Genomic DNA, 15,066 nt, shown 5'->3' with positions numbered 1-15,066 from the left:
CTTGAAAACCTGCCGCTCTGGGGCAGGTAAGTCAACACGGGCTACTGGTGGCTCAGCACCGTCACCTGCTAGCTCCAGCCCTGTAATACAGCGTTCCTCCGCTGAAGCTGGAGATGCGCTGTCCTCCTGGCATTCTGTCACACCCGGGCTGTCCGAAATATTGTGATGATGTGGGGGGATTGCATGTTGTAGGGTGTTTTTCTTTTGCATGTTTGTGGTGCTACCTGTTTGTTGCATGCTTTCTATGGACACACCCCCCTTGTAACATAGCGCGCCGATCCACCGCACCTGCTCCTCATCAGGAGGGACTTATAAAAGTCCTGAGGAGGAAAGCCAAAGGCAGTCGCACACCGACAGCAGGCGCATGCACGCGGGGCGCGAGTGGGACGCCGGGACCGCCAGACGTCGGGACCGCCAGACGTCGGGAAGACTCGCTGTGATCGGGACACACACTCTGAGAGCGCTGGGCGCTGGGACCATCAGTCTGCAGAGCGATCGACACGCAAGGGCAGGGCAGGGACCCTGCCTGTGTGTAAGTAGCCGAACGGGCTTCAGCAGACTGGTGGAAATAGGTGGGAGGGCTAGTGGCAGCCTGCATCAGGAATTGCTTTTCGTGCTGCCGCTTGCCTGTTTCCACAGATTCCAGCGTGTCCAGGAGAGCCAGCTGGAGGTGACGCGGAGGAGTGCCGGTCACAAACCCCAGAGGCGGAACGGAGCCCGCCCCCCAGGTCTTTGTGTGTATGACTGGAGGGATCCTCGGAACAGCGTCGGGGGAAGAGAGACGTCTCCTGGTTTGGGATCAGTGATTCCCCCCTTTGAGCTGCATTTTTAAACCAGTTTTAACTGTTCTTTGGACTTTTAGGTCTCTTTTATCCTTTTTAACTGTTCCTGGGATTTTTATCGTGTTTTACTGTTTTAATCCGTGCCTAGAATTTTTAGACGCATTTTATGCTTGTTTTAAGTGTCTTTTAACTGGAACTTTTTGGCCATTCATATGTTTTTTCCATCGGAATAAATTGTCATTGTGGCCAAGAATTTGGGTCCTCTTTGGTGGTGTGCGTGCGCTCTCCCCAGATCATTCCTCTAGCCCTTCAATACCCTCATTCAATTTTTTGTTGTTTACCCCATCTTTCAACCCTCCAGGCCTTAAAATATGATCCAGCCCCGAACTACCTGAAGCTGGGGGGTCAGCGTCCGTGTCCGCCTCATCCCCATCTTCCTCGCTGTCGTATTCATTATCGAACTCCTCCTCCTCCTCCTCCTCGTGAAGAACCTCCCCGCCGCGGTTCTCCTCTCTATCGGAGCTTTCCTCCTCCTGGGAGCTGTCCAGTGCTGAAATTCGGGAAGGTGGCGCCCGTGCTGCCGGTCTGGGAGCAGAGGGTGAAGTTATCCCCACAATCTGAGGGAGAAATTCCTCACGCGCCACGAAGGGGTTGCGGCGGGTCGCCGTTCGCGGTCCACGCTGCTTCTCGGCAGCGGCTGCTGGAACTGCATCTGGAGGCCAAGCTGGTCTCATGTCCGTCATAGTTCCAACTGATCGGTTTGTGGCCTCGTAACATTCAGCTTGAATGCTCATGGAGACCCGCTCAGGTTGACGGGTCCTCTTTTTTCTTCCTCCTGATGTGCGCGGCCCCCGGCGGCTATCAGACCCTGCCGGGGGGTGGTGTCGTAGCCGCTGGACTTCGCCGCTCCGAGTCTGATCTGCAGGTGATGATCAGGGCCTCTGCCTGATCGAGAACATCCTGCGTGATCCGAGGTAGATTTCTGCAAGCCCATCGTGTCGCCACGATGAAGGCTTCCCTCCAATCTCGGGTTAAATCACCGGGGAGATCCTGTAAAAGTTTCTCCAGCCTCTTTTGGTAGTGATCCTGGAGGATCTGCAGTGTGTTCTGTCCCCAGTTTTTTGCGTTGCCCTCAATGAGGTCTAACACATCATCCGTGGGATCAGCGGGTTTAATCAGTGAGGTTAATGAGTCCACTATGCGAGCGATCATCAGAGGTTCTGGTCTGTCCGGCGTGATGGTCACGTTTTGTAAGTGATGCACCATCTTAATTACAGCATGTAATTTGCGGATAAGCTGTCCAAGTCTTTCATCTGCAGGTCGCCGGAGGTCCTGCCTAACATCTGCTGGGGGTCCAAATCTTGTCGCTCGTCTGGTAGGTGAGCCCCGGACCGCTGCTGCATAAGAGCGGGGCTGTGGAAAATAAGGCCGGGACCCGTCGTACATAGGAGGCGCAGGCCAGTTAGGATTTGAAGGTGAAGCCCTACTCCAGCCAAAATTTGGGAACCTTGGCGCCCTCTTCCAGCCGGAGACGGGAAATGCACGGTCCATCCTATGGTCCGGTCGGCCCCGGTAATTAAAGCTGAGCGCACGGGGATTTCTGTAGTGTCTCCTCCCGTAGCGCACCGTGGTCCAAGCACCTCCATCCTCCTCTCCGTCGTAGAAGTGCATGGCAGGTGTTACGGTTTTTCCACCAGGCAAGAATGTAATCAAAAATAGAAAAACTTGCAAACTTTGAAAAAAGAAAAAAAGAAAAAAGCGGGACAACCACTTAAATGAGTGTTTTTATTCACAAAAATGTAAAAAAATAAATAAATAAACAATACAAAATTAGAATAAAGTGTGCTCGCTACGCGTTTCGGCAAATTCTGCCTTCATCAGGCTCTATGCACACCACAACAGCTACAACTTGGCTGGACAGGCGTAAAAGTGAAGTGAGAGACAAAAGGTGGCTGTTTTCTTCACACTGTCTTACCAAGGAGCACGCGTCGGCCTCATGGGCCCTGCGTGTCCTGAGCCATGGGCCCTGTGCGTTCTAAGCCCCTCCCCTGCATGCATACTGCTAACCAGGCAAAAAGACACGTGAAACAAAACCTTTTCCTTCCAACCATGTTATTGCTTTATGTTTAAGATTATTTAAATGTCTAATAACTGATTAAGGGTTGGGATTAGGGTTCAGATTAAACTAAAGGTTAGGGTTAGAAACAGGACCAGGGGTAGGGTTAAAGTAATAATAATAATCATCATAAAACAGTAATAAGAACCATAAGAACAATAGCCATAATAACAGTAACAATGATAACAAAATCTCTCACACTGTTCACCATAAAGAAAAACCCTGGGTCATGAGAAAATGCTCCACCAGTGGGTTATGCACCTATCCATTATGAGCAATATTATATTTATGTTGTCACTTTCTTGTGCTAACAAAAGTTTCGGTTTGTCCCACCAAATGTTAATCCCACAAAGAACAGGAAACATGATCAATACAGTCTTGTGTTTTGGGTCTGTATTTTTTTAAAAAGTTATCTATGGAAATAAAAGTTAAACCGTTTTTGAGGAGGTCACCTTGTTGTTCTGTCAGGGCATCACTTTTCAGTCAAAACCATGATATTGTGGGGCCATAAAGGGCTGTCCCCTTACACACTCTACCCTGAATGGACTTAGTGGGTATTCCACTTTAAAAAATACCTCCAATGTTCCAACATTGCTCTGGCCGTGTCCTCGGTCCAGTGAATTGCATCTTTTTCTGTTGCAAAATGCGAGTCCTCCAGCAGGGGGATGTGTCTCATATTTTTTTTTAATATGCTGATTTAGTAGTTTCATGTTGTTCTGCTCCATTGCAGATAAGTTACCAGAAAAATTAACCAAGGGAACCCAGATGACAGCAGATGGAACTCTGTGTTTAGCCATCTTCAGAGCCCGCTGGAGCTGTTTAACTGCAGTTTCTTTAATGTTCTGACCTTTGGCGTTAATGCCGGCTGCAATGACCACATTCTGAACCACCAAATCCCACGGAACGTGGGCTATCTCAAATAAAGCCTGCATGTGGCGAAAATTAGCACCTGGACACCTCTCAATCTGTAGATCTGGGATGGAATATTCAGGGATTCTGGATAAATTTGAGTCACCAACAATAAGACACCTTTTCTCCACTTCCAGAAACCAGTCAATCAATTCTCTGTTTGTTTCAGGGTGACGCTTTACCTTGAAAACCTGCCGCTCTGGGGCAGGTAAGTCAACACGGGCTACTGGTGGCTCAGCACCGTCACCTGCTAGCTCCAGCCCTGTAATACAGCGTTCCTCCGCTGAAGCTGGAGATGCGCTGTCCTCCTGGCATTCTGTCACACCCGGGCTGTCCGAAATATTGTGATGATGTGGGGGGATTGCATGTTGTAGGGTGTTTTTCTTTTGCATGTTTGTGGTGCTACCTGTTTGTTGCATGCTTTCTATGGACACACCCCCCTTGTAACATAGCGCGCCGATCCACCACACCTGCTCCTCATCAGGAGGGACTTATAAAAGTCCTGAGGAGGAAAGCCAAAGGCGGTCGCACACCGACAGCAGGCGCATGCACGCGGGGCGCGAGTGGGACGCCGGGACCGCCAGACGTCGGGACCGCCAGACGTCGGGAAGACTCGCTGTGATCGGGACACACACTCTGAGAGCGCTGGGCGCTGGGACCATCAGTCTGCAGAGCGATCGACACGCAAGGGCAGGGCAGGGACCCTGCCTGTGTGTAAGTAGCCGAACGGGCTTCAGCAGACTGGTGGAAATAGGTGGGAGGGCTAGTGGCAGCCTGCATCAGGAATTGCTTTTCGTGCTGCCGCTTGCCTGTTTCCACAGATTCCAGCGTGTCCAGGAGAGCCAGCTGGAGGTGACGCGGAGGAGTGCCGGTCACAAACCCCAGAGGCGGAACGGAGCCCGCCCCCCAGGTCTTTGTGTGTATGACTGGAGGGATCCTCGGAACAGCGTCGGGGGAAGAGAGACGTCTCCTGGTTTGGGATCAGTGATTCCCCCCTTTGAGCTGCATTTTTAAACCAGTTTTAACTGTTCTTTGGACTTTTAGGTCTCTTTTATCCTTTTTAACTGTTCCTGGGATTTTTATCGTGTTTTACTGTTTTAATCCGTGCCTAGAATTTTTAGACGCATTTTATGCTTGTTTTAAGTGTCTTTTAACTGGAACTTTTTGGCCATTCATATGTTTTTTCCATCGGAATAAATTGTCATTGTGGCCAACAATTTGGGTCCTCTTTGGTGGTGTGCGTGCGCTCTCCCCAGATCATTCCTCTAGCCCTTCAATACCCTCATTCAATTTTTTGTTGTTTACCCCATCTTTCAACCCTCCAGGCCTTACAATATGATCCAGCCCCGAACTACCTGAAGCTGGGGGGTCAGCGTCCGTGTCCGCCTCATCCCCATCTTCCTCGCTGTCGTATTCATTATCGAACTCCTCCTCCTCCTCCTCGTGAAGAACCTCCCCGCCGCGGTTCTCCTCTCTATCGGAGCTTTCCTCCTCCTGGGAGCTGTCCAGTGCTGAAATTCGGGAAGGTGGCGCCCGTGCTGCCGGTCTGGGAGCAGAGGGTGAAGTTATCCCCACAATCTGAGGGAGAAATTCCTCACGCGCCACGAAGGGGTTGCGGCGGGTCGCCGTTCGCGGTCCACGCTGCTTCTCGGCAGCGGCTGCTGGAACTGCATCTGGAGGCCAAGCTGGTCTCATGTCCGTCATAGTTCCAACTGATCGGTTTGTGGCCTCGTAACATTCAGCTTGAATGCTCATGGAGACCCGCTCAGGTTGACGGGTCCTCTTTTTTCTTCCTCCTGATGTGCGCGGCCCCCGGCGGCTATCAGACCCTGCCGGGGGGTGGTGTCGTAGCCGCTGGACTTCGCCGCTCCGAGTCTGATCTGCAGGTGATGATCAGGGCCTCTGCCTGATCGAGAACATCCTGCGTGATCCGAGGTAGATTTCTGCAAGCCCATCGTGTCGCCACGATGAAGGCTTCCCTCCAATCTCGGGTTAAATCACCCGGGAGATCCTGTAAAAGTTTCTCCAGCCTCTTTTGGTAGTGATCCTGGAGGATCTGCAGTGTGTTCTGTCCCCAGTTTTTTGCGTTGCCCTCAATGAGGTCTAACACATCATCCGTGGGATCAGCGGGTTTAATCAGTGAGGTTAATGAGTCCACTATGCGAGCGATCATCAGAGGTTCTGGTCTGTCCGGCGTGATGGTCACGTTTTGTAAGTGATGCACCATCTTAATTACAGCATGTAATTTGCGGATAAGCTGTCCAAGTCTTTCATCTGCAGGTCGTCCTGCCTAACATCTGCTGGGGGTCCAAATCTTGTCGCTCGTCTGGTAGGTGAGCCCCGGACCGCTGCTGCATAAGAGCGGGGCTGTGGAAAATAAGGCCGGGACCCGTCGTACATAGGAGGCGCAGGCCAGTTAGGATTTGAAGGTGAAGCCCTACTCCAGCCAAAATTTGGGAACCTTGGCGCCCTCTTCCAGCCGGAGACGGGAAATGCACGGTCCATCCTATGGTCCGGTCGGCCCCGGTAATTAAAGCTGAGCGCACGGGGATTTCTGTAGTGTCTCCTCCCGTAGCGCACCGTGGTCCAAGCACCTCCATCCTCCTCTCCGTCGTAGAAGTGCATGGCAGGTGTTACGGTTTTTCCACCAGGCAAGAATGTAATCAAAAATAGAAAAACTTGCAAACTTTGAAAAAAGAAAAAAAGAAAAAAGCGGGACAACCACTTAAATGAGTGTTTTTATTCACAAAAATGTAAAAAAATAAATAAATAAACAATACAAAATTAGAATAAAGTGTGCTCGCTACGCGTTTCGGCAAATTCTGCCTTCATCAGGCTCTATGCACACCACAACAGCTACAACTTGGCTGGACAGGCGTAAAAGTGAAGTGAGAGACAAAAGGTGGCTGTTTTATTCACACTGTCTTACCAAGGAGCACGCGTCGGCCTCATGGGCCCTGCGTGTCCTGAGCCATGGGCCCTGTGCGTTCTAAGCCCCTCCCCTGCATGCATACTGCTAACCAGGCAAAAAGACACGTGAAACAAAACCTTTTCCTTCCAACCATGTTATTGCTTTATGTTTAAGATTATTTAAATGTCTAATAACTGATTAAGGGTTGGGATTAGGGTTCAGATTAAACTAAAGGTTAGGGTTAGAAACAGGACCAGGGGTAGGGTTAAAGTAATAATAATAATCATCATAAAACAGTAATAAGAACCATAAGAACAATAGCCATAATAACAGTAACAATGATAACAAAATCTCTCACACTGTTCACCATAAAGAAAAACCCTGGGTCATGAGAAAATGCTCCACCAGTGGGTTATGCACCTATCCATTATGAGCAATATTATATTTATGTTGTCACTTTCTTGTGCTAACAAAAGTTTCGGTTTGTCCCACCAAATGTTAATCCCACAAAGAACAGGAAACATGATTAATACAGTCTTGTGTTTTGGGTCTGATTTTTTTAAAAAGTTATCTATGGAAATAAAAGTTAAGCCGTTTTTGAGGAGGTCACCTTGTTGTTCTGTCAGGGCATCACTTTTCAGTCAAAACCATGATATTGTGGGGCCATAAAGGGCTGTCCCCTTACACACTCTACCCTGAATGGACTTAGTGGGTATTCCACTTTAAAAAATACCTCCAATGTTCCAACATTGCTCTGGCCGTGTCCTCGGTCCAGTGAATTGCATCTTTTTCTGTTGCAAAATGCGAGTCCTCCAGCAGGGGGATGTGTCTCATATTTTTTTTTAATATGCTGATTTAGTAGTTTCATGTTGTTCTGCTCCATTGCAGATAAGTTACCAGAAAAATTAACCAAGGGAACCCAGATGACAGCAGATGGAAATCTGTGTTTAGCCATCTTCAGAGCCCGCTGGAGCTGTTTAACTGCAGTTTCTTTAATGTTCTGACCTTTGGCGTTAATGCCGGCTGCAATGACCACATTCTGAACCACCAAATCACACGGAACGTGGGCTATCTCAAATAAAGCCTGCATGTGGCGAAAATTAGCACCTGGATAACTCTCAATCTGTAGATCTGGGATCGAATATTCAGGGATTCTGGATAAATTTGAGTCACCAACAATAAGACACCTTTTCTCCACTTCCAGAAACCAGTCAATCAATTCTCTGTTTGTTTCAGGGTGACGCTTTACCTTGAAAACCTGCCGCTCTGGGGCAGGTAAGTCAACACGGGCTACTGGTGGCTCAGCACCGTCACCTGCTAGCTCCAGCCCTGTAATACAGCGTTCCTCCGCTGAAGCTGGAGATGCGCTGTCCTCCTGGCATTCTGTCACACCCGGGCTGTCCGAAATATGATCCAGCCCCGAACTACCTGAAGCTGGGGGGTCAGCGTCCGTGTCCGCCTCATCCCCATCTTCCTCGCTGTCGTATTCATTATCGAACTCCTCCTCCTCCTCCTCCTCGTGAAGAACCTCCCCGCCGCGGTTCTCCTCTCTATCGGAGCTTTCCTCCTCCTGGGAGCTGTCCAGTGCTGAAATTCGGGAAGGTGGCGCCCGTGCTGCCGGTCTGGGAGCAGAGGGTGAAGTTATCCCCACAATCTGAGGGAGAAATTCCTCACGCGCCACGAAGGGGTTGCGGCGGGTCGCCGTTCGCGGTCCACGCTGCTTCTCGGCAGCGGCTGCTGGAACTGCATCTGGAGGCCAAGCTGGTCTCATGTCCGTCATAGTTCCAACTGATCGGTTTGTGGCCTCGTAACATTCAGCTTGAATGCTCATGGAGACCCGCTCAGGTTGACGGGTCCTCTTTTTTCTTCCTCCTGATGTGCGCGGCCCCCGGCGGCTATCAGACCCTGCCGGGGGGTGGTGTCGTAGCCGCTGGACTTCGCCGCTCCGAGTCTGATCTGCAGGTGATGATCAGGGCCTCTGCCTGATCGAGAACATCCTGCGTGATCCGAGGTAGATTTCTGCAAGCCCATCGTGTCGCCACGATGAAGGCTTCCCTCCAATCTCGGGTTAAATCACCGGGGAGATCCTGTAAAAGTTTCTCCAGCCTCTCTTGGTAGTGATCCTGGAGGATCTGCAGTGTGTTCTGTCCCCAGTTTTTTGCGTTGCCCTCAATGAGGTCTAACACATCATCCGTGGGATCAGCGGGTTTAATCAGTGAGGTTAATGAGTCCACTATGCGAGCGATCATCAGAGGTTCTGGTCTGTCCGGCGTGATGGTCACGTTTTGTAAGTGATGCACCATCTTAATTACAGCATGTAATTTGCGGATAAGCTGTCCAAGTCTTTCATCTGCAGGTCGCCGGAGGTCCTGCCTAACATCTGCTGGGGGTCCAAATCTTGTCGCTCGTCTGGTAGGTGAGCCCCGGACCGCTGCTGCATAAGAGCGGGGCTGTGGAAAATAAGGCCGGGACCCGTCGTACATAGGAGGCGCAGGCCAGTTAGGATTTGAAGGTGAAGCCCTACTCCAGCCAAAATTTGGGAACCTTGGCGCCCTCTTCCAGCCGGAGACGGGAAATGCACGGTCCATCCTATGGTCCGGTCGGCCCCGGTAATTAAAGCTGAGCGCACGGGGATTTCTGTAGTGTCTCCTCCCGTAGCGCACCGTGGTCCAAGCACCTCCATCCTCCTCTCCGTCGTAGAAGTGCATGGCAGGTGTTACGGTTTTTCCACCAGGCAAGAATGTAATCAAAAATAGAAAAACTTGCAAACTTTGAAAAAAGAAAAAAGCGGGACAACCACTTAAATGAGTGTTTTTATTCACAAAAATGTAAAAAAATAAATAAATAAACAATACAAAATTAGAATAAAGTGTGCTCGCTACGCGTTTCGGCAAATTCTGCCTTCATCAGGCTCTATGCACACCACAACAGCTACAACTTGGCTGGACAGGCGTAAAAGTGAAGTGAGAGACAAAAGGTGGCTGTTTTATTCACACTGTCTTACCAAGGAGCACGCGTCGGCCTCATGGGCCCTGCGTGTCCTGAGCCATGGGCCCTGTGCGTTCTAAGCCCCTCCCCTGCATGCATACTGCTAACCAGGCAAAAAGACACGTGAAACAAAACCTTTTCCTTCCAACCATGTTATTGCTTTATGTTTAAGATTATTTAAATTTCTAATAACTGATTAAGGGTTGGGATTAGGGTTCAGATTAAACTAAAGGTTAGGGTTAGAAACAGGACCAGGGGTAGGGTTAAAGTAATAATAATAATTAAAGCTACAAGTAGCATTTAGCGGGCCCGAGCACGTGCCACCGCCTGGCACGAGCGACCGCCCCGTGAGCAACGCCCTGCTCGAGCCATTCTCGTCGTTTTTTCTTGTCCATTCTGGAGCTCCATGCTAATGTTAATATGACAGCAGCCTGTGGGGGGGGGGGGGGGGGGGGGTGACTATAATCTGTTGCCTTAAAGGACAAAGACTTTTGCATATAGCATGAAAAAAATTCTTAAATCTAAGCCTCGTTTAGACCTGCTCATTTTCTCATCAAGTAGAAGAAGGTTTTTATCAGATTAAGAAACAAGCAATGATGATAATTGCTATCACTGTTCCTAAGAATGAGAACAATAGAACTCATTCAATTTCCACTACAATGTCTAGATGAATGTCAGCTATGTCTGATAACTTGGCCAATTAGCTGGACCGGGATCTTACAAAGTGCAGGTGGTTAACGTCCAGTGTGATGAGTCTGTGGACGGCAACAGTACAGCATAGCTTTTGGTTTCCACAAGAGAAGAATTCCTGACACATCTGCCCTAACAGACAACTACAAGAGGAGTTGAAATGTATAACACGGTGAAGGAGTTTTTGTGCAGAAAAAGGTACCATTAGAAAAGCTGGTAGCCATACCTGCAGACGGGGCTCCTGCTATGATTGACCGACAAACAGGTTTCATCACTCACTGTAAAGCTGACCAAGACTTTCCAAAATGTCTGCATTACTGCTGCTTCTTTCACCAGTAGGCCTTATGTGCAGAAGTGATTGGCTCTGGACATATAATGACTCTTATTCTGAAAATCGTAAACAACCTCAGCTGCAAAGCAAAACAGAACAGGATTTTTAAGGTGCTATTGGTGGAGATATCTGCTGAATATGGTGAATCTGAACTTGTATTCTTGACTGACATTACTGGAAAACTAAACCACTTGATCTGCGAGCTGCAAGACATTGGTAAAACTATATTTTTTTATTGACCAGCCTGCCTGAGCCAGTGTTTTTCTTGTGGGGATCTTTTCTGCCAGGGCTTGCCAGCTTGGTCAGTGGATGTTGCTGCAGTTGTCTCCCTTGCTGGGACAGCTGGAGTTAAACACAGCAGCTCACGGCTCTGAAGTGGACCCCGTTGCTGTCCCAGTCTGGATGGGCACTGTGGTGATGTTCCAATGTTCAGGCTGGCTCCTGGTATGAAGAGATTCCCAAGTACCATTTCCTAACCGCAGAGCCAAGGATGTGTTTACATGTTTAGGTCAAAAATGTGATGAACAGCTTCATGTTGTCTATTGATGTAAGTTTAAACCTAAACATGTTTCCCTGTTACTAATCCAGTTGATATGGTTCTCCATCTGTGTCTAGGTGATAGAAAAGCATTTTTTTATATTTAGAGCTCCAAGCAAACAAACAGTTGTCTATATAAGAGCTTTTACAATTGTGGACTTTTAGCCGGTCTCTGAATACATGTGACCAATGTATGGTGGATTTTCACAGACTTTGTGTAAAACTGAAGGTGACAGAGACTTTGGAGAAGTGGCTACATTGCTCTGGACTTCTTTGTTTCATCCACAGAAGAGTAAAATATGTGATTGATTTTGAAAAGCTGCTGAAAAATGTATCTTTTTAAAATTGCAATTTCTAATTTGGGTTTTACATTTTGTGTTCCATTTTTTGTGATTGTATTAGAAAGATTTGTTATTTATTTGGTGTTTAAAGGTGGTACATAATGTATATACACAATCTTCTTAGAGACATTTGCTATATGTTGTGTTTGTTGTCGTTGTAGTTTAATTTCTTTGGGTGTATTGAAAGGAAATGAAAAGAAGTTGCAGCATTGATTAAAAAAGCATAAAAGAGACATTTACTGTCTGATGTTACATCTGTAGGAGTGTACTGAGACTGGGTTTTGTTTTGGAGCACATTCATATATTTTGTTTGTAAAAAAAAAAAAAAGATAAAATATAAAGTTAATTGTATTTTGGATGAATAAAAAAGCAATGATTAGTGCTAAGGATGTATAAAAGACAAACAAAACAAAGGAAATTGCTGTATTTTAGTGTTGAACTAGGCTTTCTAACTGTTCTACTTTCTGTCTGCCACTCGTGGCTAATTTACATGTGAGCACACAGCCGGAGGGGGGGGGGGGGCTAACTCCACTCCTGCAGCAGGGGAGACTGATGAAAAGCTTGAGGATGTAAGATTGAATAAATAAAATCCTAGAGTTGACCAGTTCATTTTATAAATGTAAATATTTTTTATTTTGGTGCTGATAAACTAAACAGATGTTATGATAAAAATATTTGCTTGAGACAAAATGTCCAAAAATTTGCTTTCAGCACAAAAGGGTGATTAAGGTGGTTAGATGTTTCTCGTACGTATAGTGCTGCTTTTCAAACGTGGAGCTTTGTAAGACGCATCTAATTCTGAAATCTCAGCTTCCTGAGACAAACGGCTGATTTCCTATGAAGCTTGATTATATGATCATGCTTCATGATCATTTATGAACATATATAGCTCGTCCAAAATTGTCATATCCATGGGTTCAGAATGGAAGTTTCATCAAATCTATTTAATTTCAGTGAGATCAGACAAAGAATGTGAACGTGAGAGCAACATTTGTGCATGGCGAGATACCCAACTTCGCCGCTCTGTCACGACCACACCCCCGCGTTGAAAGATTTGTTTTTCATCAGAGTAAACTTCAATGGTTTTTCAACAGGTGGACGTCATTTTGAGGTGTGTTTGCTCATCCTACTTGGAGCAGTGATGCTCCAAGTAAAACATGTCATTTCCTGTTGCCAACAGGTGGCGCTACACCTGTTTCGGATTTTTCCACTGCAGATGTGTTCAAAGTCAGACTACAATCATGCACAACAAATTTGGATCAGATTAGATTATTTATGGCTGAGTAATGGCCATTTTTCTTTTCATGGCGTGATTTCGAAACGACCTCAAATTTTGACGCGCCGCCACGGTCACAAACAACCGTAAAAACTTAAAAGCTTCGCAATTTAAGATCGGACATGTGTTTAGTTTACAAAACCAAAGTTTGGAGTCATTGTTCAAAAATCTCTAGGAGGAGTTCGTTCTAGAACGAGGCCTGCAAAGGACCAAAATAGAGCAAAACTGACATATTGACATCAATATAGCAGACTTCCTGTGCGACTGACAGCTTGGTCCCAAGAGACTTTTTTGTAGGTTTCCATCTGATGAACATGTCCTGTAAATATCAAGCTTGTATGTTAAAAAACATGGCGGGGCTCTCAAAAACAAACATGGTAGGTGGCGCTATTGAGCCGTTTTTTGTTCACCCATGCAAGTGCTGTGTATCTAAGTTGGAGATATGTAAGAGGCCTCTCATTCTGAAATCTCAGCCTCGTGATACAAACGGCTGATTTTTTATGAATTTTTAATTATCTGACTGCAACGCAATCAACCACTTCCTGTTTGGTGGTGGCTTGCGCAGGCACCGTCAGGTGTACACCCATGAAACTTTAGACGATGAGAGAAGACCCTTATGAGTATCTCCTGTTGTAATTTTATGAATGTCGGACAAAGCACAGAGAAAAGATAGGTCAGAATGTGACATAAAATGTATTTGTCAATATCTAGGTGGCGCTATGGAGCTCGTCCAAGATTGTCATATCCATGGGTTCAGAATGGAAGCCTCATCACCTCTATTGAATTTCAGTGAGATTGGACAAGGAATGTGCACGTGAGAGCAACTTTTGTGTGCATGGCGAGACGCCCAACTTCGCCGCTCTGTCACGACCACACCCCCGCATTGAAAGTTATGGCTTTTTATCAGAGTAAACATCAATGGCTTTTCAACAGGTGGACATCATTTTGAGGTGTGTCGGCTCATCCTACTTGGAGCAGTGATGCTCCAAGTAAAACATGTCATTTCCTTTTACCAGCAGGTGGCGCTACACCTATTCCAGATTCTTCCACTGCAGATGTGTTCAAAGTCAGACTACAATCATGCATATCAACTTTGGATAATATTGGATTTTGCATGGCTGAGTAATGGCCATTTTTCTTTTCATGGCGTGTTTTCAAAATGACCTCCATTTTCGACGCGCCGCCACGGTCACAAACAACCGTAAAAACGTAAAAGCTTCGCAATTTAACATCGGACATGTGTTTAGTTTACAAAACCAAAGTTTGGAGTCATTATTCACAAATCTCTAGGAGGAGTTCGCTCTAGAGCGAGGCCTGCAAATGTCCAAAATGAAGCAAAAATGACATATTGACCTCAATATATCAGACTTCCTGTGCGAGTGACAGGTGGGTCCTTTCAGACTTTTTTGTAGGTCTCCATCTGAAGAACATGCCCTGTAAAAATCAAGCTTGTACGTTAAAGCGTATGCGGGGCGTCGGGACAAAAGTCACCGTAGGTGGCGCTATCAAGCCGTTTTTCTGCGCCCATGCCAATCTCCTATAAAATACGAAATTTTTCGCGACTCCTGATGTGTGTGCCAAATTTGGTGAGTTTTGGGGTATGTTAAAGGCCTCAAAAAGGCGACTCTTCCGGTAGAATAATAATAATAATAATAATAATAATAAACATTCGAATTACAATAGGGTCCTTGCACTCCGTGCTCGGGCCCTAATCATCATAAAACAGTAATAAGAACCATAAGAACAATAGCCATAATAACAGTAACAATGATAACAAAATCTCTCACACTGTTCACCATAAAGAAAAACCCTGGGTCATGAGAAAATGCTCCACCAGTGGGTTATGCACCTATCCATTATGAGCAATATTATATTTATGTTGTCACTTTCTTGTGCTAACAAAAGTTTCGGTTTATCCCACCAAATGTTAATCCCACAAAGAACAGGAAACATGATCAATACAGTCTTGTGTTTTGGGTCTGTATTTTTTTTAAAAAGTTATCTATGGAAATAAAAGTTAAACCGTTTTTGAGGAGGTCACCTTGTTGTTCTGTCAGGGCATCACTTTTCAGTCAAAACCATGATATTGTGGGGCCATAAAGGGCTGTCTCCTTACACACTCTACCCTGAATGGACTTAGTGGGTATTCCACTTTAAAAAATACCTCCAATGTTCCAACATTGCT

Source organism: Oryzias latipes, chromosome 2 (assembly GCF_053564925.1).
Source record: "Oryzias latipes strain Hd-rR chromosome 2, Olatipes_Hd-rR_3.1".
Lineage (NCBI taxonomy): Eukaryota > Metazoa > Chordata > Actinopteri > Beloniformes > Adrianichthyidae > Oryzias > Oryzias latipes.
Note: the sequence above shows the minus strand (reverse complement) of the source record.